This window comes from Talpa europaea, assembly GCF_964194135.1.
Source record: "Talpa europaea genome assembly, chromosome: 3".
In the NCBI taxonomy this organism is placed as follows: Eukaryota; Metazoa; Chordata; class Mammalia; order Eulipotyphla; family Talpidae; genus Talpa; species Talpa europaea.
In genome coordinates this window covers 72,692,220-72,704,166 of record NC_140069.1, presented here as the reverse complement: position 1 = coordinate 72,704,166, position 11,947 = coordinate 72,692,220, and positions in this window count along the sequence as shown.

Here is an 11,947-nt window from a genome sequence, read left to right as displayed (position 1 = left end):
AGAAGAGAGGGGGGAGAAAAGAGAGGGAGAGAAGGGGGAGAGGGAGATGAGAGAGGGAGGGAGGGAGAGAAGAGAGGAGAGGGAGAGGGAGAGGGAGGGGGGGAGAGAGAGAGAGAGAGAGAGAGAGAGAGAGAGAGAGAGAGAGAGAGAGAGAACGATTGGCCCTAAGTGAGTGAGTGAATGGAAGAGGGAGGGAGTTTGTCTGTGAGTAAAGGCTGTGATTAGGAAGGGGAGGGACAGCCCGTTTTCTGACAGGCTGCTTTCCTTCTGCTCATTGCTCCCTCACACACACCTCTTTTCAAATATCACCATTCTTGGGAGTTCTACTTTCCTTCTAGAAGAAATTCTCCTAATTTTGTTCGACTTCCTTTTTTTCCCCCTCTCTCTTTCTCTGCCCAGTCCCCTGACTTCACCTCCTTCCTCTTTTGGAGGGGAAAGAAAACCCCCAATAATGCACACTGTCTCAATCAACAGGGATGACTGCATTGAAAAAGTCTGTCCCGAGCTACAGCCGGAGGTGACCCGATGCCCACCAGTCTGGAAGGTGGCGCCCCGTCCCCGTCCCGGGAGGTCTCGGACAGGTAGTGGGGGCTGGGGAGAGGGGCGAAGGGCCCACGTGCCGCTGGGGCCAGCCAAGTCTTCTGGCCAGAGTGAATCCGGGAGACTTGCCTTTTCCCCCATTCATTCATATTTAAATGCTCAGGGTCGTCGCCACTGGCAGGCGATCTAAGAGGAGCGCAATAGAACTTTTGTTTGGGGTCACATAATACACTCTACTTTCCCCAACTGCAAAATGCAGCAGGGCATTGCAAGGTCCACAGGCAGGCAGGCGAGGTTTTACTTGCTCCTGTCATAGGAAGCTCTTTCCCTCTCCATGGCCGCCGCCCCCTTCTGCCCTTCCCGCACACACACTCTCACAAATTACAGCTACCACCCTTTGCCCTGACTTCACAGATACAATGCATCATTTATTTGGTTTTTCCCACCTTATTTTATACCAAATAATGCATTCCTTTGGGGAAGAGAATCTCTAGAATATATTGGCAAAGCGTTTTCTCTGCATTTTGGTAGTTTTACCAGGGGGTCCTCTACCCTGTCCCAGATCACTGTGTTCAGCTGCCTCTTCCGGCAAAGGAAAAGCACACACGAAATCCTCATAGATTTTAGTGTTCACAGAAAAAGAAAAATGTAAATTTTTAAACAATGCCTTTCTGCATTTTTTTCCTCCCCCCCCTTTTTTAAATTGTCTGTCTTATTGCTTTTATCTTGCAGAAGTATCTTTAAGAGGTCCATCTGTTAAAGCTTTCCTTCCCTCTCCCTCTCTTTCCCACACATAGCCCTCTCAGTTTCTGTAGATACAGTTAGCTTATATCTGACACCTAGTGTGTTCAGAGCTTTATCCTTAAGCACTGCAGTTTGGCTGAAAAAGTTAATAAATATCACTACTACAAGCCTAAGATCTGAGGCCAAGGACAGGAGAGTGAGAACAGTGTGACACTAAGTTACAACTGCAGTTTGCCCAGGTAACAAACCTTCTCTGAATGGTATACTCAGTCCTCCTTTCCCAAAACAACTCCTTGCAAGACTTTCTCTGTTACAAATCACCTATCACCTTTAGGATTTCAGGGTCCAGAAACACTAATCATTCTGCTCTTACTGTTAAGACTGGGTCAATCACCCCTAAAAAGTCAACAATTTTAAGTGGGGGGCAGTGAAAGAAAATGAGGAAGAGGGATTTATTTGTGTCATATCTGTTTGTGTATGATTTGTTTAATAAAATAAAACATTTTGAAATATAATACTTAACACAGTATTATATTTGACCTCACATATACCGTGACCAAATTATTTTGTAGTTCAGTTGATTTATTCAAGAGAGGCTGAAATACAACTAAAAGTTTAATGACTCTAAACTATTCAACAGTTCTAATAGTAGCATTTAGATAACTGCAACTAATCAGTATTTGGGTTCTCTCTGCATGTGAGTATGTGTGTGTTCACTGAATTCACATTTCTGAATGTAACTTAAAAATAGCTTTGCTCTCATGCATATTTACTTGTATATATGTGCCGAATGGGTTGTATCAACACATAATCTATTTGCTTACCCTACTATTAAAAGCTGTACTAACCTGCGCGAATAATATACAAAAGTACATATCACAGTGTTCTCCAAGTGTCACTAAGTTATAAAATTTCTCCTGACCATGCTGACTCTGAATTTGTAAGTAGCCCAGAAGTAAGAATTAAAAAGCATTACCTTTCCAGTCCTCTCACCAGCAGACTCCTGTGTCATGTGGAAAGAGCTGTCCGAGTTCCTCTTCATGGTATTGGCACTGTGAAGTTTTATACTGTACTACTTATTTGTACACTCACACATTGGTACCACTCAAAGAGAGGAAGGCTGGGGCTTTGTTTGGGATTGGTTAGAATCAGCATGACATCAGCAGATGACTGGCTTTTCCAGCATGAGGCATATTTCATAATTCATTATCTAATGGAAAGACTTTCTTAACTGCTATGACACTTCTGGGTGATCAGTGAACCAGTGAAACCTCTGAGAAACTAGTCTGCCTTGTAGAAAAATACTGGCATCAAGCAGATATATCTTATTGACTTTCCAACTTTCAACTTTTCTTTTACTGCTTGTGCACACACTTCTCATTATATTCAGGTTCAGTTTTATGTCTTCACATAAAACATCTGTTACTTCATGAAGTCGCCTCTATTTACAAAGTATCTAATTGTTTCTTACAGGGAAGAAAATTCAGTGTTCTTTATAGGAATTCCAATTTTACTTTTTAAAATAAGACTTCATGGAGGAAAAAAAAATAGGAAAATATGTCTACTTATATGACAACAGCCTCCCCTCCCTGACATACACTATTATTTTACATCTTGAAATTGAATACCTGCTTCATAAATCATTTATCACCAAGAACTTTGGAAATACTCTCTGCTAGCGAACTTTAAAAGTATGCTTCTCAGGTCTTTAGAGTCTCAATCAAACTAGTCAAGAGACAAAAAACAAAAACTGAAACAAAAGCTCTTCATTCTTATCAGATATTCAAAACCTGTAATTGCTAAATTGTTACAAACATAATATGAGATTAATGAACTAATGAACGGAAGTGAATACTCCTTGAGATAGGGATTAAGTTGGCCAGGCAGTAGGTGGGGGGGATTCAGCCAGCAAATTTGGGAAGTAACACAGGAGGAAGGAATCTTCAAATAAGAATGGTGGAGAAGGACTGTTTGAAAGAGAACTCTGAAGCAAAAGCCGGGTACTCATGACAAGCTGGATAAAATGTGCAAAATTGGGAGTTAATGACATCCATATGACTAGATATGTTGTTTTGTATGCAGGATTTAACATGCATAAAATAAACTTTTCACTGTGCCCACAAGCAAACTATAGAGGTTCTGGCCTCCTGATGTGTAGTCTCAGTAGGTTCCTGAGGACATCAGAAGTTTTCTGTGTAAGAAGGTCTTTCTTGGCTAACCAGGCAGCGAGCGTGTGTATCTGGGGGTGGGGGAGTTATTCTATGAACTGCATATGCAGAAATGAAGTAGGAAATAAAATCAATAGGTTGTAGAGGATCAGAGGGAATCTGAGAAGGAAAGATAGAAACAAGGTCAGTGTTGGTTAACTTCAAATCTGCCCATCAGTTCAGAAGGGGGATGGACTCCATCCCTACAAAGATGCAGGGCATCAGGGCATCTAAAGTACCCCCCTCCTGCAAGCGTGTACCCTGGTGTCCTAGCAATACCATGTGTCAATGCTTTGGGGGCCGGGCACAAAATGAACTTGGATGGGACCTGGCTCAACAGCCTACTAAGCATGAAAGTTTGGGCCTCGCTGTTCTGCTCGTATCTATAAAGCTGGATTCGCAGTACAGAACTGCGGGGTAAAGTTCAGAAAATAATGGGTGGTATTATTTCTTAGGTGCCTGGTGGCTCTTTCTAAACATTTGTGTCACAGGAAGCTGCAGCGACCTGACTAGAGGAGCCACCTTATATGTGTCGATGTGTGACTCAGACCGCCTTGGCTGTGGATGCCACCTAAGTGCCCACCTGCCGGGTCAGCCCACCAGCGGTGATGTCATACTCTACCTGAACCCCCCACCTCAGAGCTGAGCCACCCTGGAAATGCCTCCTCACTCAGTGGAAATTAAGCTGGGGGTGGTAGAGGAAGCAGGCAGGTTAAAATAACTCCTGTGGAATATTCTGGAATGGGAACGATCTTTTCCCTTCGGAACTCCAGCGCCCAGGGGTTGAGCAGGGCAGTCCCGCTCCAGACAAGCATCTCCTCTTCCTTCCTCGGTTTGGTTTCTCTTTCACTTCCTGCCCCCTCCCCCCTTAGCTTCCCCGCACCCCGGCCTCTTCCCACTACTCGGCTGCTACTGTACCTTGAGCAACACCTGCTGGCGGCTCCCGGGGATCACGCCGGAACTCTGCCGCTGCTGAGCCCGGCTCGCGGCTCCCGGAGTCAGGGCCAAGCGGTTCCGAGCGGCCGCCTCTATTTTTACCCGGAGCACCAGCAAGGGCAACTTCTTTTAAGAGCAGCTCTTGATTTTTCCCCCCTTTTGGCAGCTAAAGAATTCAGGGAGGGAAAACAGAAATCACTGTTCAGTGAGTGTAGCTGAGAATCTATGAACCCAGACCTCGGTGCCAGGGCTGAAAGCACAGCCCATGTCAGGGAGCGGGACCGGGACCTGCGGGCGGGCTCTGGGGCGGCAGGGGAGCGCTGACGCCCCGCGAGCTGTCCCCTCCGCGATGGTGGAGTCGGATGCTACCGGCGGCTGCGCTAGCACAGTGGCCCGCTGCCACCGCGTTTTTCACCTAGAGCAGGCGGCCTGATTTACTGGCTACTTCACAAAGCTCTTAACTACTCGCTGGAGCATTTGCATGACTATTCTCGCCTGGAGGAGCAGCCCCTGGAGAACCCGGTGGAGCAGCTTGCTGGGAGAAGGAGCCGGGAGGGAAACTGTGGTACCTTATTTTACTGTAATTGCAAAAGGCACGATGTGCCAGAGATTTATATTTAGAAGTTGTATGTTTCTACTTTTATGTAAATGGAGCAATTAGGGCCTGTCTTGCTGCTGCTAACTCCAGTGCTTGTGCCTTGCTGGGGAGCTGGTGTTTTCAATCACAATTAGTGAGCTGGTCAAAAAAACAAAGTTCATTTAAGGATAAGAGCGCCATGGTGCGAATGCAGGAGGGACCAGTGTCCGGCGCCTGCCGGCGGCTCTCGGTCGACACACACCTTAGGGTTCCCTAACCTAGACTGGCGTTTCCCCGTGGCAGCTTCTGTTCCCATACAAAGTTGGCATCGATCAAGAAGCAAGAATGTTCATTTTTCTTCTCAAGCAAAGCGTATGTCCTTCGGCTTTCATCCATGCTATTAATTGGTCTCTTTGCTCACTACTACTGGAACAAGGAGACAGGCCTAGGAAAGGGGGGAGTTTTCAGGGCTCCGTTATTGTAGCTGCTGCTCACGCATCAATGTTATTTAGTGAAAAATACATGCCAGGAGACGTGAACCCCCCAAGTAGGTGACTGGGTAGTTATCCTGTGATTCAGTGGAAGAGGCACGAGGCTGGGGGCTCAGAGCACGGACTAGGCTGCTGACGACTCAGGGTGTTTTAGTTCCTTCCTATGAAAAAAAAAAAAATCTGTTTCCAAAAAGGCATGATTTCTGGTTTATCCCGTCTGGGAAACTGAACATAAAGCGTGACTATGGAGAGAAATCAAAAGGACTCGAGGTGTTCTCAGCAGCTGACGTGTTATTCTGGGCTGCAGGCAGGAAAACCTTGCCTGGGTGGTGAGCGGTGACTCCCTCGAGAGGCAGCTCAGAATCCAGAAAACGTGGGCAGGATCCAGAGTGATATTTGCTGCAGCAAGATTTCAGGAGTCTCATCAAATGGTTTAGATTAAATATGGGATTGGCAACCCAGCCTGTTTCCTGGACAGTCAGAACCTGCCAGTACTTGGGCTGCACGTTAGGTAGAGAGATTTCAGGCAGAGAAGTATCAACATTTCACAGTCCAAATTCAACTGGAAAGCTGTTTGCTTTTAAGTTAAGTCAGTGAATGAATGTATCTAAAGAGAGAGGGAGAAAGGAAACATTGTAATTTCCCCAAAATCCACTGGAAAACAACAGGGTCAGAAAAGATGAATTGAAAACTCTGTTTCTAAGTCCCACATGTATTTAAAACTAACTGGAATATCCCACAGCACCTGATGCCACATGTAAGTGCTCTATCTTTGCAAAGTATTTGGTATGTGTGCTGCCAAAGCAAGCACTCTTTGCAAAGTATTTGGAAATACCTTATCTGAATCAAGATGCTAGAACCAAAAGGATTAGGAAAAGAAAAAGGAGAACAGTACCTAAACTGGTATCCTTCTATCTAGAGGAGCAGTTCTTAACGTCTGTTCCCCCAGAAGACCCTGGGCAGTGTCTGAGACAATTTTGCTTGGCATAATGAGAAAGGGGGGCATCTAGTGGATAGAGGCTGGAGATGCCACTAAGCAAGACAGCCCACAACAGAAATGATTTGCCCCCCAAATTGCTAATCACTGCAGCTGAGAAACAAACACTGATTTACAGTTGTCATTTTCGAATTTCACTTAATTTCCTTCCTATCCATGCTCTAAGGGGCCTTGACCACTATGCAAAATACGAATAATTCAAGTGACTCTGCCTCCTCATGTGTCTTGTGCTTCCTGATTAATGGAAGCCCCCACCATGTAGAGAAGTCCCTGCAGTAGACTTCACAAAAGTGTGATTCGCATGATTTTCTCCCAGAGGAAACAAACATGATGTAGCTAAATTTGATTAATTTAATATTTTAGGGGAATGGCACACAATCAGTATTCAAAGAGATAAGGCCAAGTGCTTTGCCTAATCCGAATGCATGTTCTAACCGAGACTGTATGCTCCACAGTTCCTTTTTAAAAGGAAGTGGTATGATCAATCAAGGAAGCCATGGCTCTTCAGGTATTGCCTCTTATGGGCCAGGGTACTCTCCTGAAGGATCCCATCTTGTGAAAAATAATAACAATCACCAAATGTTGATGCAAGTGATAAGAGGGGATTGGAAATGCTGTTTTCCACATGATCAGCCCCACTCCCCTGGTTCATTACTCAGTCCTCGAGTGACTTATATCATCCAGAAAGGACAGGGAAGATAGACGGTACTAAGATGAAGAGAGTCATGATGCCTTCAATACTCTGATGCCATCACATTTGCTCTGACATGTGGATCACTGTGTCCTCAGATAAATGGTCATTTAGGAACCTAAGAAAGACCACATTCAACCTCCAAATCATTCAGAAATGCCTAGGTTTCTTCCCAAGAAATAACCACTTAGTATATATGAAAAATCAATGTAGAGATAGGCATAATCATTCATAACCTCCATATAAAAACATGTATAAAAAAACACTCAAACTGAATAAATATGCCCTCAAAGTCCTTCCTGACCACCACATATTTCAAAATTCTTTATCATGACTTTGTTCTAATCCAACCAGGAAACATCTGTAGTGGCTGATCTTCCTTATTGCTCCAGAAGATTATAAAAAATACTCACAAAAGAACATGTAACCGATTGCTCATTTTTCTCACCTGGATCCCCTCGAGTAATAAGTTCCATATTGCTGACTTGAGGACATAAAGGTTAGCATAAAGATTCCATTGGATGGATAGGAGAGGAAAAATTTTGATTCTAATCCAATTGCTCCTCTCCACAAAGATAGCCCCACGACCAGTTAGCAAACTGTAGCTTCAGAGGGAAGACAAGTAAAGGCTGGGAGCTGTGCTGTGTGTATATTTTTTTAATCAGTGAAATGCTACCTCCCTTGTATGCTGATAGGGAAAGTCCAAAGGTCCTGCCTCTCGGTCAGAGCACCTCTGAGGCATGGCCAGCCCCACTTCCAGGGCACCAAGTGCTTGCATGCACACAGACAGTGCACTCTGGCAGTGGTGAGCTCTGTTAGTCAATATTTCCAGATGCCCTGTTCTAATTTTAGGAAGGTCAAGTTTGCAGAGGTGAAATAGCAAGCAGGACTTCTGTTAGTCTTTATCAGCTTGGAAAGCCAAGCTGTAATTAAAGGACAGTATCCTGAGAGTTTAACTGGAACCACTGGATTCTACAACTAGTCATCAACTTGCAAAAAATAACTTTTGCCACAGTCCCTTTTCTTAAGACTCATTGAATTCCTCTTTAAAGATGAGATTAAATGATAAAGGAAAAAAAAAAGAGTCATTATATTTGAAGGAAAAAAAAAAAGCTTCAGAAAGCCTCTCTCTCAGAGGCCAGGGGTAAATTTGTGATCACTTAATGAACAGAGGCAGCATGCCAATAAGGTAATTTTGGCCAACTCCAACATCATTTAACTATGAAATGAGAATAATTCAAATGGTGCTCCCTGTAGGAAAAAGTTCACTCAATAAGTTCTCCAAATTTCAAGGAGCTTTTGTTTTATTCGATGCTGTTAGCTTCATGTTAGTCACAGGGAGAAAGATGCCCACATACACACGCACGACTAAATGTGGCCAGTTTGCTCAGCTGCTGCTGACGTCACTGCTGCCCACTAGGAGTGAGTTACTGTAATAATCCCCCTTTATTAATCATCCAGTGGAGGAAGCAGAAAGTGGGTGACATCATTAGGCAAAAGACTGGCTAACTCATGCTTCAATTTACTCAGCTTTATTATAACATTTCTCAAGTGTCATATGAAAGGGATTACCATTTCACACGTTTCCCCTCTGCACAGTCACTCCTAGCCATGAATCCCAACTCCCTTTGAAAAGCATAGCTTTCAGATGGAGGCCCCTAACATCCACATCTCATTAAGAGGCCGTGTTCCAAGAAGGAAGGTCCTCTTCAGAGCAGCTTCACCCTGGACTAGAGCTGGAAGCAGTCACCAGAACCTCAGCATCCCAAATAACTTGGTTTACTCTGGCTAGAGTGACTGGAGAGGACAGACACACTGTGATAAAAGTCAAAATGGATCACAGCTTCCCAGGGCCTCAGCTTCACAGTAACCAAGGGTGCAACCAGGCCCTCGAGCGTGTCACTCAAACGTGAAAATCCCCATTGGAAGACATGCTAAATAGTAGTGGTTAAGTATGTGAGTTCTGCATCTAGACTGCTGGGTTCAAACTCAGCATCCACCACATTCATGCTGAGGGAGGCTGGGCAAAGTGCCTATCTATCTCAGCTCATGACTAGTGAATGCTGGTAAGAATAGCACCTCCTTCACAAAATTGTTTGGAGGAATAGCTGTGTTAATTCTTGCACAGCACTGGAATCATGCCTGATACACAGCAAGTATCATTTACCATATTATATCTCCTTCTTTCTCTATAAAGTTTTGCTGACAGAGCTCAGTTTTCTATGTCCTGCCCCAGAGAATACTGGAAGGATGGACAAAAGTACCATGAGATGCTGTTAGGGTGCACTGGCCCCGGGGTCACCCACCTGCATATGATCTTTCTGTCACAGGATTGAATGATACCCATCAACCCACCTTTCTGTGCCCCAGTTTCCCTATCTACAACTATTTGTCAGATTAATTGCTGACATCTAAAAAACACATGTGACTAAAACCAAAGAAGACATTGTTTCAAAGATTCCCAAAAGTTCAGCATCATGCTACTGTTCCTTCTGTAAACATTTTGAACAGACAAAATTGTCAGACTAAGGGTTGGTGCTCTCTCCTCTCCTCCCCTCCCCTCCCCTGCTGGTTCATGAAGAACCAGCATCTCTATGTGTCTATGCATCAGAAAAACAAGTGATTTTTACCACTGGCTGAGCTATACTTCATTCTCTTAAACTAGCATCTTGGAGTCCTTGCTGAAGTAATTTTATAGACGTCTTCACTCACCCCTTTACTTAACAGTCCTATCCGGAGGGTATTTTAAGGAGTCAAATGAAACTTACTTAGGGGTGTGTGAGAGACAAAATGATGAGCAGAAGAGAAGGATGGGTCTTTGTAATATTTAGATAGTGATGAAACTGGCTTGACCAAAACAGAGTGCAGTAATTATACAGGTGATTTATTACTTGGGCTTACCTTTGGTCTGTATTCAATTATAAGCATTCTAGTAGGTGAGAGGCTTGGCTTCCCCAAATTATCAACTGGTGCAGAAAGGAACTATTTTATGTTACATGGTAAGTAGAATAGTAATACAATACATAGTGACTTTGAGATCTGCAAATTGGAAGCTTCCTTTAGACAGCAAAGAACGCCAGGATATCTGCTGCCCCCTATCAGGGGCTATGAAGAACAGCACATATTTTTTTAAAGAAACAAAGCAAGGTTCAGAAAGTTTGGTGGCTGAGTCAGCCTGTTTAGGTTGTAGGTGTCAATCTGGTCACTTACATGAACATGGCTGTGGCCTTTAGGGCAAAGTCCTCAAGTGGAGACAAGTTGTGCTTCCACTTAAAGCACAACATTTTGAAGAGGGGCTCCTGATTTCTAGCAGCTGCCTAGGTGGACCCAAGCACAGACATTTAAGAGTGTGACCAGAGGGAACTTTCATGACAGGGGGTAGGAGGCCATCAGTCTTTTGTGCAAATTTCTAGGAAACCTAGAAAGGGAATATGATCTCCAGGGAAAGTGAGACACTTCAAGTTAGAAATCTACTGACATGTGAAGCATCCCCGAACCTATCTGGTGATGCAGATGCTATTGTGTGAGTAGAAAGAGGTGGTGGGGTCCTCTTCTGGTGTATCAGTACTGAAAGAAAGCCTATGCGGGTTAAAAGTTAGGGCGCCCTCTCTCTAAAGCATCTATTCCCAATATCTAAATTGTTGCCTCCACTACTTATTTCAATAGTAACACATATTCTTTGCAGAAAATTTAAATGAATATAAATGATATAATTCATACATAACCTCCCTTCCAGAAATAATAATTATTAGGTTTTTTGTTACATATGTGTGTAAAATGAAATTGCAATCTCACTGTAAATATAACTTTTTTAAAGGTTGATTTATTTATTTATACAAGCACTGGGTACAGTCAGAAGTGCGGGAGGGTGAGAGAATTCACCAGAGCCAGAGCGGAGAGCAGAACAGGCAGACTGACGAAGTACACTGCTGAGGGAAGCAACGGGAGCGGCAGGAGAGATCTGCACCATGTGGGACCCTCACTGGCTGCTGGGGATCGAACCGGCGCTGCAGAGGCTGCGGGCAGCTTTGCAACCCAGCGCTCAACCGCTGTGCCATCGGGGAGGCCCTGTAAATATAACTTTGTATAATTTTATTTTTCACTTGTCATTATAGGTTGAGTACCTTCAATGGCCCAATTAGTCCTTGAAAATATAAATGACTTGGGAGTAATCTATCATATAGACATTTTATTTTATTTTTAGTCTGGTTTTAGACAGAAGTTGTCTCCAAAATTTTGCAATTATAAATAGCATTGCATACATATTTTTACATTTTTAATACATCTCTGATTATTTCCTTAGATGAATTCCTAGAAATTGAATAACTGTTAGTGTTTGGAAATACTTAAGGTCATCATATATATGGCTAAACTGCTCTTGTAAGGTTTTTATTTATTCATAGCAGACTAAAAAATGTAAGTGCCCAAAATGCAAGGATCATTCTCCATGTTCTGTTTGGATGTTATCACAGTCTTTCTCCCAGGTCACATATATTATGTTACTTATCTTAATTTGTATTTTTTAAATTATTAGTTAAAATGAAACACTGCAGTGACCATTTGCACCTCTTTCTTTTTCATTTGTATTATTTTTCTATTGAAGTTTATTGCATCATATCATAAGTTTCAGGTAGTAATAATTGGGAATCAACATGTGTCTGTACTACAGTAAGTTCACTGCTAAAATTTCAACTCTATCGTCAATATACAATTCTTCCCTGTTACCTGATTTGCCCACCACCCTGTCCCCTTCCTTCCTGGTAA